General features: G+C 36.0%; 1 long non-coding RNA gene across 1 annotated transcript in view; it reads left to right on the top strand.

Moving 5' to 3' along the window:
* The first annotated feature begins 1,344 nt into the window (after positions 1–1,344).
* LOC138920996 (uncharacterized) overlaps positions 1,345–12,868 on the top strand; it is a 46,652-nt gene continuing 35,128 nt past the window's right edge. Inside the window, exons 1-2 of the long non-coding RNA XR_011433116.1 lie at positions 1,345–1,462; positions 5,601–5,666. This is a non-coding gene — a long non-coding RNA (uncharacterized lncRNA). The remainder of the gene's footprint in view (positions 1,463–5,600; positions 5,667–12,868) is intronic.

The raw sequence follows: 12,868 nt of genomic DNA, 5'->3' as shown, positions 1-12,868 counted from the left end.
TTTCACAAATGTCAGGTAATAAAATGTGGAAATTCAGAAATGATCATTGTTATGAGATTATTCATCATTGTAAATTGGCTCAGCTTCTTTCCGACCACTGATTTCCCAATGCAAATTGACTATAACCACCTTTGTGATTGCCGCTTACTCATTATCTCTGAAAAAATGATTTGAGTCAATGTATTTAAAAGAAGGAATGACACATTATTTATTGAATGAAGTAAAATGAAATTGGTCTCACATTTTTCTTTCTTTTCCCAATTTTAAAAAATAAATCAGGATACTAAAATTTAAGGTTAAGAAATGTTTCTATATTTTAAGTTGTCACATCCTGAAATAGAATGAGAATTAGAAATAAATAGTAGGCATGCCTTCAATGGTGATTGGTACACATTCAATACTCCTTTATTGATATGGCAAGTTGTACTGACATGTCACAACTCTTTGAAAATGAGTAGATTGGATTTTTTATGCTACTGGGATGATAGCCTTCTTAGATGTTACTTTTTCTGAATCCTAATTGCAACACATTTGAGTTAAATCATGTCCCCTGAAGAAGATATGTTGAAATCCCAACCCCCAGTATTTCAGAATGTGACCTTATATGGAAACAGTCTTTACAGAGGTCATCAAGTTAAAATGAGGCCATCAGGGTGGGTCCTAATCCAATGTAACTGGTTTCCTTATAAAAAGGGGAAATGTGGACACAGAGAGAGGGAAGAAAAGTGAAGACGCAGGGAGAAGATGGCTCCGTGACTGAGTGACTCATCTGCAAACTGAAGAATGCCTAGGCCTGCCAGAAGCTAGGAGAGAGGCCTGGAAAACGTCCTTCCCCAGGGCCTTCGGAGGGAGCATGGCCTTTCTAAGCCTTGATTTTGGACTTCCAGCCTCCAAACTTGTGAGACAATAAATTTCCATTATTCTAAGCAACCCAGTTTATGGTACTTTGTTACTGCAGCCCTTAGCCAACTAATACAGAGCCTTTGATCAAATCTGGACCAGGATTAAGAGGGTTTTAGATCGCTTTCCTATTTCCATTACAGGGAGCAAGTTCCTTTAGGCTTTTACCCTTTTTCTGGCAACTCTAAGCCAGCACTTCATATAAAATAGCCAGAGAGAAAGCCCACTCTATGTAGAGTTTATGAAGATCACTTTCTCACACTATCCTTTTTCAAAAATCCATCACTTTGAATTAAGAAAATAATCCCGTGAAGAAAACCTTGGAAATATTTCCTACAATCAATAATTAGCCAATTGCCTTAGTTTCCTATAACTGCTATAATAAAAGAGGTCTCTCTCCTCCCTTTTTGTTTCTGTTGCTTCATCACTGTTACTGTCTTTGAACCTCCTACCTCCCTCTTATAAAGGCCCTTGTGATTACATTGAGCTCAGCCCGATAATCCAGAATAACCTCCTCATCTCAAGATTGTTAACATCATACCTTCAAAGTCCTTTTTGCCAGGTAAGATAAAGTATTCACAGACTCTGAAGATTAGGATGTAGACATCTTTAGAGGACCATTATTCAGTCTACGACAACAGTAAGTACCCCCTTTGCAAAATATGTTGCTATAAATACCAATTAAATCTTGAAAGAAACTTTTCAAAAGCTGGTCTTTTAAAATTGTTCCTAAAGAAATAGCTGGGAAAAAAAATACAGATTTAATAGAACTGCTACACCTTTTCTATGATAATCCATTCATTTATTCAGTAGATATTTATTTTTAAAAGTGCCATGTTTCCAGCACTTTCTCGGTTTCTCCTCATGGAACTTACATCATAGTAGAGGGAGGAAATTACAATAACTAAACAAAAAAATAAGTGCTATAGTTTCCAGGCCCTGTGAAATAAAGTTGAGTGAAGGAAGATAATTACTATTTGGGACAAGGATATTTCTCTAAAGAAAGTGACATTGGTACAGTCTTGAATTAAATGAGAGAGAAGACAAAGTGAATACTTGTGTGTAGATATTTCTGGGGAGGAACATTTCTATTAGGAGGTTCTTTGCGTCAAAAACATACTATTCTTAAGTGAATAATAATTTACTATATCGTAATAAAAATAAGAAATTTCTCTTAATCTGTTGTCGTACCAGATATAACCTAAGGGATCCTGACGCAAAATAAAAAATGAGGATGCTCTCTCACAGGTACGACGTGGAAACAGACTCAGATAGAATCAACTCCATAATTTTCAAAAGGAGAAGAGTTCAGTCATTAAATTCTTTACTCATTAAGGTGAGGCTCAGATTCAGAAGCCAAGACTCTAAAAAATTCTCTCTCTCTCTCTCTCAATATATATACATACAATTTCTGTATCTAGAAGGGTAGTTTGTTGACATTCTTGTCTATGAAGAGGGAAAGTTAATTGTATATAAAAGCTCATACTTTTATTAAACTATTGATTTGTATATAGTTATAGGATATCAGATATTACAAAAGTTAATGTATATCTGGTTTGAAATAGATACACTCAGATAAACCAAGATTTTTTCTTTTTTAATGGCAGTATTGGAGTATAACTTACACACCAGGAAGTTTATTTTCTTGTTTTAAGTGTCTGTGGAAATTTGTTATGTTACAGATGACCTGTAAGTAGAGACGGATATTCCTAAGAGTAATGAAATGGTCAATGTTCAAAGGTTTTACAATCTAGCTGGAGAAATAAGCATGAGTACCACTACCAAAAATGTAATAATACAGATATTATTACAATTCAAATAAGGTATAATAGTCTTTTGGCTATTTTCTTAAGTAATTCTTTTTTTGTTTTTATCTTCTTACCTCCTTCACCCATTTCTACTACCCCCTACCCCCTGCCGCTGGCAACCACCAATCTGTTCTCTGTATCTGTGAGCTTGTTTTGTTTTGCTTTTAAATATTCCACATACGAGAGATCATATGGTATTTGTCTTTCTCTGTCTGACTTATTTCACTTATTATAATGCCCTCAAGTTCCATTAATGTTGTAGCAAATGGCAAGATTTCTTTCTTTTTATGGCTGAATAATATTCCGTTGTGTGTGTATACAATTTCTTTATCTATTCATCATTGATGGTTACTTACGTTGTTTCCATATCTTGGCTACTGTAAATAATGCTGCAATGATTGTAGGAGTGCATATTTTTCAAATTAGTGTTTTTGTTTTCTTTGGATAAGTACCCAGAAGTGAAATTGCTGGATCATATGGTAGTTCTATTTTTAATTTTCTGAGGAACCTCAATACTGTTTTCCATAGTGGCTACACCATTTTACATTCCCACCAGCAGTGCAAGAGGCTTCCCTTTTCTCTACATCCTCTCCAACACTTATTTCTTGTCTTTTTGATAATAGCCATTCTAACAGGTGTTAGAGATGTTGAGCACCTTTTCATGTGCTAATTGGCCATCTGTGTGTCTTCTTTGGAAAATGTCTATTCAGATCCTCTGCCCATTTTTTAATCAGATTGTTGTTTTTTTTGCTATAAAGTTGTATGAGTTTTTAATATATTTTTGGAAATTATACCCTGACCAGATATATGTGGTTGCAAATGTTTTCTCCCATTCTGTAGGTTGTATTTTCACTTTGTTGATGATTTCCCTTGTTGTGCAAAAGCTTTTTAGTTTGATCTAGTCCAACTTGTTTATTTTTGCTTTTGGTGTGAGATTCAAAGAATCATCACCGAGAGCTATGTCAAGGAGCTCCACTACCTATATTTTCTTCTGAGAGTTTTATGGTTTCTGGTCTCATGTTCAGGACTTTGATCCATTTTGAGTGGACTTTTCTATAAGATGTAAGATAGCGGTCCAGTTTCATACTTTTGAATATGGCTGTCCAGTTTTCCCAGCACCATTTCTTGAAAAGACTGTCCTTTCGTTTTTGTATATTCTTGGCTCCTTTGTCATAAATTGATTGACCTATAAGCATGGTTTATTTCCTGGCTCTCTATTCTGTTCCATTGATCTTTGTGTCTGTTTTTATGCCAATATAATATTGTTTAATTACTATAGCTTTGTAATATAGTTTGAAATCAGGGAGCATGATGCACCCAACTTTGATCTTTCTCAAAATTGTTTTGGCTATTTGGGGTTTTTTGTAGTCCCATACAAATTTTAGGATTGTTTGTTCTATTTCTGTGAAAAACCCCATCAGAATTTTGATAAGGATTGCATTTAATCTGTGGATTGCTTTCAGTAGTATGGACATTTTAACAATATTTATTCTTCTAATCCGTGAACATGCAATATCTTCCCATTTGTTTGTGTCTTCTTCAATTTCTTTCATTAATGTCCTCTAGTTTTCAGTGTACAGGTCTTTAACCTCCTTGGTTAAATTTATTCCTAAGTATTTTATTCTTTTTGATGCAATTGTAAATGAGATTGAGTATAGCTGTAGTAGATTAGATATTACAAAAGTTAATTATATCTGGTTGAATATAGAGACACTCAAATAAACCAAGACTTTAAATTACATGGTATATCATTTTGAAAAGTAAGGATTATCCAAAAGCCTGCAATCCATTCTTTCCATTTACCAGATTATCCAGAAAGAAAAGGAAAAATGCAACCTGATCGATTTGCTAAACAAAATGCTAAAAAGTATTTGCTAATGGAACAGTCATTAACTTTGAAATGATTTTAGTAGAATGTATTTACTCTATCTAGATTTGTTTGTGATAAACAAACTTGAGAACTATGGAGTTATTGAATATATCATCTATTATGTCAGTCAGTATCAGATTTAGCAACCATGGAAATGGTTGACAGATGCAGAATAATGCCCCCCATCCCCCAACAAAAGACATCCGTGGACTGATCCATGAAACTTGAGAATGTTACCTTACATGGGCAATGGGGAATGAAGATTCCAGATGGCATTGAAGTTCCTAATCAGATGACCTTAAAATAGGGAGATTATCTGTTTTTGGATTTGAAGATGGAGGAAGGATTTCACAAGCCAAGGAATGCTACTGACTTCTAGAACCTGGAGAAAGCAAGGAAATGGATTTTTTTAGAGCCTTTAGCAAGGAATGCAGCCCTGCCAACATGTTGATTTGAGCCTAGTGAGACCCACACTGGACTCCTAACCTACAGAACTGTAAGATAATACAGTTGTGCTATTTTAAGCCCTAAGTTTGTGGTGATTTGTTACAGCATCCATAGAAATGAATCTAATATTTCATGATCAAAATGACTTATTTTGTGTAAGTGATGATACATAAAGCTCTGAGAGAACTCATTTGCTAAATCAGATTTAGCCAGGCTATGTCCTGATGCAGAAAAGAAGCACCTTGAGACCTGTATTGGCAATCCAATACTTTCTGCTTCATCTCTGCCTCATGGTTACTTATATCCTTGAAATTAGTAGTAAAATGTGATACTGTGTAAAATCTCTTATTCCTGTGAGTCTGATTTAGCACACCAATTGTTTATATTTTCTCATTGCCTGATTTTTTTCTAAATAAGAACTATCAATGATATATTATTATTCAATTCAGTAAGTGTTTATTTGGCAGATACCGTGTCCTAGTAGAGAATTAGATAGTATGTAAATGCATAATAAGTGAATGAAATAATTACTGTTTCAGGGAACTTACAATCTACTTGAATCATTTCAATTACAGCTCCATAGATATCAGAACATCATTTGAAGATGCTTGTTTCTCCTCTGCCCAAGATGAGAGTCAAAAGTATGTATTGACTTCAAGAAAATCTAACAAAAACTTTCATATCTTTACAGCAGTGTTGGCAGACTTTGAATCCTATTACTGAAAAAAGAAAATTAATCAGTTCTGGAAAGTGTCAAGAACAGAGAAAAAATGCTAAGATAAGGCTGCTTCTGTGAGCCAATGGGAATTTTATACATAGTAGGCCTTCAAGAGTTGTTTGCTGAGAGTGATTGAGTCATCACCGAAGTTAGATGGAGAAAAAAATTAAGTCGAGTTCACTGTGCTCTGCTCCTGTCTCCTCTATCAATTAGCAAGAATAAAGCCAACTCAATAAGGTGAAAAGTACAAACCTTTCAAGTCTAGAATAAATAAGCACAAGGTCTAGATCATTACTATAACAGGGAAAAATTGGAAAATCTGGTTTAGACATTGCTATTATACTTTAGAATTTAACTGTAGCTTCAATTTTGAGAAACAGATTTGATTCTGTACTGCTTCAAACACAATCAGGACAAAATCTAGGTTGAAATAGCAAGGAGTGCAAAAATAAAAATAAAAAACTCAGAATTGAGGAAATTGAACTTGTCTAAAAACTCTGACAATGATCAGGAATCAATATCTGATAAAATCTCTATAGACTAGGACTGAAAACAACTTAATTAAGTGAAATTATTGATTGGGGCATGTAGTATAATGGTTACTTTATGTATGTAATGAGCATCTAAAAGTAAAAGTATTTCAGAAATATGCCAAATTTTATTATATCAACTCAGAGCTCTATTATTTTAATGTCTACTATTCTTAATGTTCCAATTTCCCTTGAGAAATGAAAGAAATCCCAGTAAACTGAACGCCCACCTCAAAAGGTGCTTTGATGTGAGGGTAATAAAAATAATAACAGCTATCACTTATCAAGTGCTAACAATATGTCAGACACTACATGCTCTATCACTGCGCAAATTATGTCACTTACGTCTTTCAACATCCTAATGAGATCTTATACAGCCCTTATTTATATGGGGAAATTAAGCTCAAGAAAAATTTGGTTATGTAGCTTGATAATACATGTAGTATGTAAGAAAGCTCAAATTGGAATCCTTGCCTATGACATAGCACATGATTTTAACAACAACCTAGCCAACTTCTCACTTTTACTTACTCCCTTATTTACCCACTGTCCACTGTCCACTGGAAAATGTTGGTTAATTTAAGACTCAGATGAAAGGTCATTACCCATCAGACTATTTCTCTAATATTCTAGGCATAGTCTAATGCATCATGCTTCTGCTGATCTATAGAGAATATACAAAAGTTATTTAACTTTAAGCTTTTCTATAGCTGAGAGCATTATTTCCTGGCGGAAGCTCCTGCCTGAACTGATAAGTACAGGATTACTGATAATATGCAATTTACAACCATAATGAGAATAGCCAAATATTACTTAACAAAAGAACATTGAACACCTTTAACAATTTCAGGGGATTTGCAGGCATCAGAATGGATGTAGAAATACGAGTGACCAGATAGTTAGATTCAATTTCTGAGCTTGCTCATTGTTACAACTCTATTGAGAATTTCCCAATTTGCACATCACTCTTTCTTCTACACTTTCAATGTGCTAACTCTGATAGCCGCCTCTCCCCACCCCTTTCCTTTCTCTCCCTCCCTCCTTCTCCCTCTCTCTTCATACATCTCCCTTTCCCAGAGGTCACTAACAAATTGCTTTCCTAAGCAAACTATTGAAAGATTAAATTTGTCTTCAACATATCTTCTCCATAACCCACACCAAGTAACATATTGCCACGGCAGTTCACTCTAGCTACCAGTAAAATGTAGAGATTGAAAGCATAAACTAGCTAATATAATTAACTTATAGGTGTCCTAAGAGTACTGGGAAGTCACTTTCGTTGCAATTGCAATGGAGTCTTGGGGATGATTTCCAGCAGTGGCCAGCACTGAGCACCCCTAGCAAGCTTTGGTGAAGTGGCCTGGCTCTAAGATCAATTGCACACAGGAAAATTTAAATACTTTAAGTTATATTAATACACAAAATAATACAATGTTAACTAAAATAAAGTGAAAAGAGATTGTATCTGCTGGGGTGATATTCTTGTGAATGAGTAGGAAGGTGACACCTTGTCCTTGAAGGACTAAATCCTCCTGACACATGGTTACTTGGGTGCCTGCCGTCAGATCTTTAGGACAGCAGCTGTGTCTGTGTGCTATTGCTGCATCCAAACTGTGAATGATTAGACCAGAGCAATCCACACATGTCAAAATTTGATGAAGCAGGTCCATTTCCTAGATATTCTGGGACCATTTTCTGCAAAGGGCAGTGTTTTGCTTGTTTATAATGACTGTGGTTACTCTTACTGACAAGTGATAGCCTTTTGTGCAGAGGTATAACCAGTTCCTAATGTACTTTCAGGATTTCCAGACAGAAATGTTTATTATTGGAGATATGCTCACAAATACCTCAGTATCTCTTCACTGATAACTTCTTCTATGCCTCCTATTTCCTAGCTTCATATTAGGGCCTTTAGGAGTTGTTATTTTCCTTTAGATTATGATGTGATGGCAAAGGCAGGATGTGGTGTCCTCAGGAGGGTATCTGATAAACTCGAAATAACTAACACTATGTGACATCCCGTCTACATTCCTGAGGATCTAAATGATGCCTGAGAGGTGTCTCTAAGTTATTCAACATTATTAAAAATTGTGAACAACTTTCCTGAACTTGATGCTTTGAAAATTAAATCACTCTAATTTCTTCTCTTAAAATCCTTTAACCTAAGCATGAAGGCCTTTAACATGGCCAGGTAGGAAGTTATGACATCAGTATAACTAAAAATAGGAGCGGAGTTTGAGTAAAAGAAATGTGTTTTATTAACATTATGATATAACTATACCATCCAGTCGTAGTAACTGCAAGGAAGTCGTTGCTGAGAACTGGCACAAATACCCAGTTGCCCTCCCAGAATGTAGCTCTTTAAATCCAGGCTGAAATTTGCAGGGTTTTTTTTTTTTTTTTTTTGGAGGAAGATTAGCCATGAGCTAACTGCTGCCAATCCTCCTCTTTTTGCTGAGGAAGACTGGCCCTGAGCTAACATCTGTGCCCATCTTCCTCTACTTTATATGTGAGACACCTACCACAGCATGGCTTGACAAGCAGTGCCATGTCCTCACCTGGGATCAGAACTGAGTAACCCCAGGCCGCCTAAGTGGAACATGAGCACTTAACCACTGCGCCACTGGGCCGGCCCCTGCAGTTGCTTAAAGTGACTTTAGACCCAACTTCTTTCAAGGGCATGTTGTTTATGTAAAGTTGGAAACTTCAGCTGAGCATAATGCTTTTTGTAAGAATAGATGTGTAGAATATTATAAATGGTAATAAATAGCAACTGTGGCTTTTAAAATCAATTCCATATAAACATACAGTATAGATTCCTATACATATATAGTACTATCAAATCAAATAAGAACATGTGGTCAAGAAAACATCATACAATGAGAAAATATCAAAATCAATTTTAAAAAACTATTTTCTTTGGGCCAGCCAGTGGTGTAGTGGTTAAGCTTATGCACACTGCTTCTGCAGCCTGGGGTTCGCCAGTTGAGATCCTGGGTGTGGACCTAGCCCTGCTCATCAAGCCATGCTGAGGGAGTATCCCACATAGAAGAACTAGAATGAAAAGAAAGAGGGAGATTAGCAACAGATGTTAGCTCAGGGCCACTCTTCCTCACCAAAAAAAAAAAAAAAAAAAAAGTTTCCTACAGCTGTTATAACAAAGGACTAAAGAGTGGCTTAGAACAATAGAAATTAATTGTCTCACCATTTCAGAGGCTAGAAGTCTAACATCAAGATGTCAGCAGGCAGTGCTCTCTCTGAAACCTGACAGGGAGGATCGTTCTCTGTGTCTTCCAGCTGCTGTTAGTCCATGGTGTCCTTGTCTTGTGGCATTCTCCTATTCTCATCACATAATCTTCCCTCTGTTCATATCTGCCTCTGTGTCCAAATTTCTATATTTCATAAAGACATCAGTCATTGGATTAGGATCCACTCAAAATGACCTCATTTTGACTTCAGTATCTCTGTAAAGACCCTATTTCCAAATAAGGTCATATTCTGAGTACTGGGAGTTAGGACTTCAACACATCTTTTTTTAAGAGGGATATGATTCAACCTATAACAAGTTACAAATATTTTTATTTGAATTTGGAAAATTTCTAGGATTTCTCCTTAAAAGCCTGTGCATTTTGCCCTTTGGTGACACAGTGTATTAAGTTCCATTCTTATAACATTTCTGCTTTTTGTGAAATATTAGAATTCCCTCTGATCACAGCTAAAAGATTTATGATACCCAACTTTGTTCCGTAGATGAGATTGGAGGCAAAGATAGAATCCTATGATACTGATTTATTAGAATTAAACTAGAATAGTTGTTTTATGTAAGTCCCTGTTTAAAGGAAGGCAAATAAATTAATTTTGCTCAACACAAATTGCTGTTTTCCACATTACTTTGATTTTCAAATCCTTCGCAAACTGATATTTTCCTCTCACTTTGGGTGTCTACTCTGTTATTTCAACGTATTTCTGGATAACTGTGGCGATTCCGAGAAACGAGACTAGCTCGTTTGACTTATCAAATGTTTAGTTGTTTGTGGAGAATTGTCTTCGTCCTTTCTTTGCCGGTGGAGCAGAGCACTGAATGTGGAGATGAGCAGTCGTTCAGGTGTCATTTTCTAAGCACTAGTGCAGGATCTCTAAGTAGGATACTTCCATGTTGGGAATTTCAAAATAGCAACTCGACCTTTATATTGCAACGAATTACCATGCAACTTTTATTGAGAAATAAATTAGGAAGTTGGGTTTTTCGTTTTTGTTGGTCACTGTCTTCTGAGTTTTCTAGTAAAAGATAATGCCACGATTTACGTTCCTCGGAAGCAGACTCTATGATGGCGTTTACCAGGCAGTTCGTTTATTCAGGAGTCTCTTTGGGATCAGCGCTCAAAAGTGAGAAGTCAACACTGGGCACAAGAAGCAACTGAACAGTGATGCAGACCCAAGACAGTCTTGGTCAATCCCAGGGAAAGTTCTGGAGGTAGAATGGTCCTTCAGAGTTGTCTCTTATTGCGTTGAGCTGGCCAGGCCATTATAATCTCTTAGGGATCAGGATGTGAGCCATGGAGGAAAGGCGCCATCTTGGGGAGACAATCTTCTCCAGCTGAGGCGATCCCTAAAGGACCTGATAACTGACAGATATATGCCCACAACCCACCCAAGAACTGAGACAAGTCCTTCTTTTCTGGGGAATCTGGGCAGTGTGTCCCAGTGTGCACCACAGGGAAAAGATTCCTATAATAATTTTGAGATGTGTTTTCACTGCCTATGCACTCATAATGTGGATCCACAGAAGCTATGAAAAACATTTAATGTTGTATTCATTGCATAACAATATAAAAAACAACTCTAAGCTTATATTTTTGTTTTCACTTCCCTTATTAATCTTCTTTGGATAGCATATAACAGAACATTGCTTCACCTCTGTTGTAACTTGAATTAGAGAATATGAATATGGAGTTATTTCTACTCAAAAATTGCTAAACTGTGTAAATGATACCATCATCCTGATCTAATGTTTTTTAATGTGAAGAAGTGTGTGTATGTGTGTGTGTGTGAATGGGGACGTGTTTGTAGTCCTGAGAATAACATCATTCTGTTACCAAGCATTTTACATTCGTCTTGGCTATAGCCAGAGAAAATATGATAGATACATGTAGGTGCTAGTCTCCTATTCCTAACGCCGTCCTTGAATTCTCCAGAAACCAAGCAATATCTTGGGCTCAGAAAGTCCAAATCTATTTTATTTGTTGATATTTCCACCTCCAGTATGCATAATGCCTCATTAACAATTGAATAGAGAAATAGTAAACTTTCAGTCTTGTCAGCAGAATCATTCTGAATTGTGCTAAAATAAGAGACTGGGAGGACACAACTCGTATTCTGATGACAAAGGAAGTGATTTTTAGAGAAAATAGATATCTTTTAACTTAGGAATCAACAGCCTTGATGAGAAAGTTTTCGAGAGAGTGCAAAAAATGTAACCTTGTTGCCCCTATCATTTTCCCTGTCACATTTGTCTCTAAACACCTAAGAGTAGGTCTGGTCAGTCGTAACTACATCCTGCTAAAGTACGATGTCTGTTCAGTGTGGATTTTTTCTATTCTGAGGTTCAGTTAAATTTATAACAGCTCCTGAAATATGACAAAATTTTCCTTTCCAATCAAGTTAGTCAAAATGCCAGCTTGGATTATTGAAATAGATCTCTATCTGGGTTCCCAACCTCTCCTGCTCAGAATCAAAACTAGTTTAATTTTCCAAACGTGCAGCTGGGTTTGAACCACATCTCTGCTCAAAAAACTCTATGTACCTCAGCGCATATAAAATTAAATAAAACCTCCGTGCTGGATTCAAGGTCATTTGTAAGATTGTTTTAGTCCATATTTAAGCTCTGAATTCACACTACTCTTACTGATGGCCCCTATTGTATCACACCACTCGAACCCCCAACCTGCATGAGCCCAATCAAATGAAGCTAAAGTGAACTCCAGGGTCTTAAATTAAAAGTCTGTATGATGAAATATACCCACCAGCCCTCTCCCATGTTGACAGATAAGTTAATTGACTAAATTTTTAAAATTTTCCTCAACTCCACTGTTCTAGAAGTTTTACAAAAATACTTTTATTTTATTGTCTTCCTAATTATACATTTCCTTCTTTCCTTCCTTCCCTTCTCTCCTTTTCTTTTGTCCATCCTGTTCTTCTTCTGAGAACTGCTTTCAAGTTTGCAATTTCATCCCCACTACGTGGAGAACAATATTCAACAATGTATTCCAAGATGGATCTGACTCGTAAATACGCCACTTATGAGATGACTGTATGCATTTGACATGCTCTTCACTCTTCTATAAATTATTTTATTTTACTTACTTTTAAAATGATGCAGCAACTTTCTGAATTGATATTCATATAAACAGACATATTTATTCCACAGTTTAGATTTTGGGGTTTAAAAAAAATCTTCTTCGGTATGCCAATCTGGCAATAATCACTATATTGCACCATTCTTTCATTTCAGCAGACCATTTGAACCTTGTGTGTAATTATGATCTGCCAGTCTATTTGTCTTTGGAAATTATAACTCTGTTCTTTAATCTTCTTT

Source organism: Equus caballus, chromosome 27, assembly GCF_041296265.1.
Source record: "Equus caballus isolate H_3958 breed thoroughbred chromosome 27, TB-T2T, whole genome shotgun sequence".
Classification (NCBI taxonomy): Eukaryota; Metazoa; Chordata; class Mammalia; order Perissodactyla; family Equidae; genus Equus; species Equus caballus.
The sequence above is the reverse complement of the archived record's forward strand: the minus strand, read 5'-3'. Positions and strand labels throughout refer to the sequence as shown.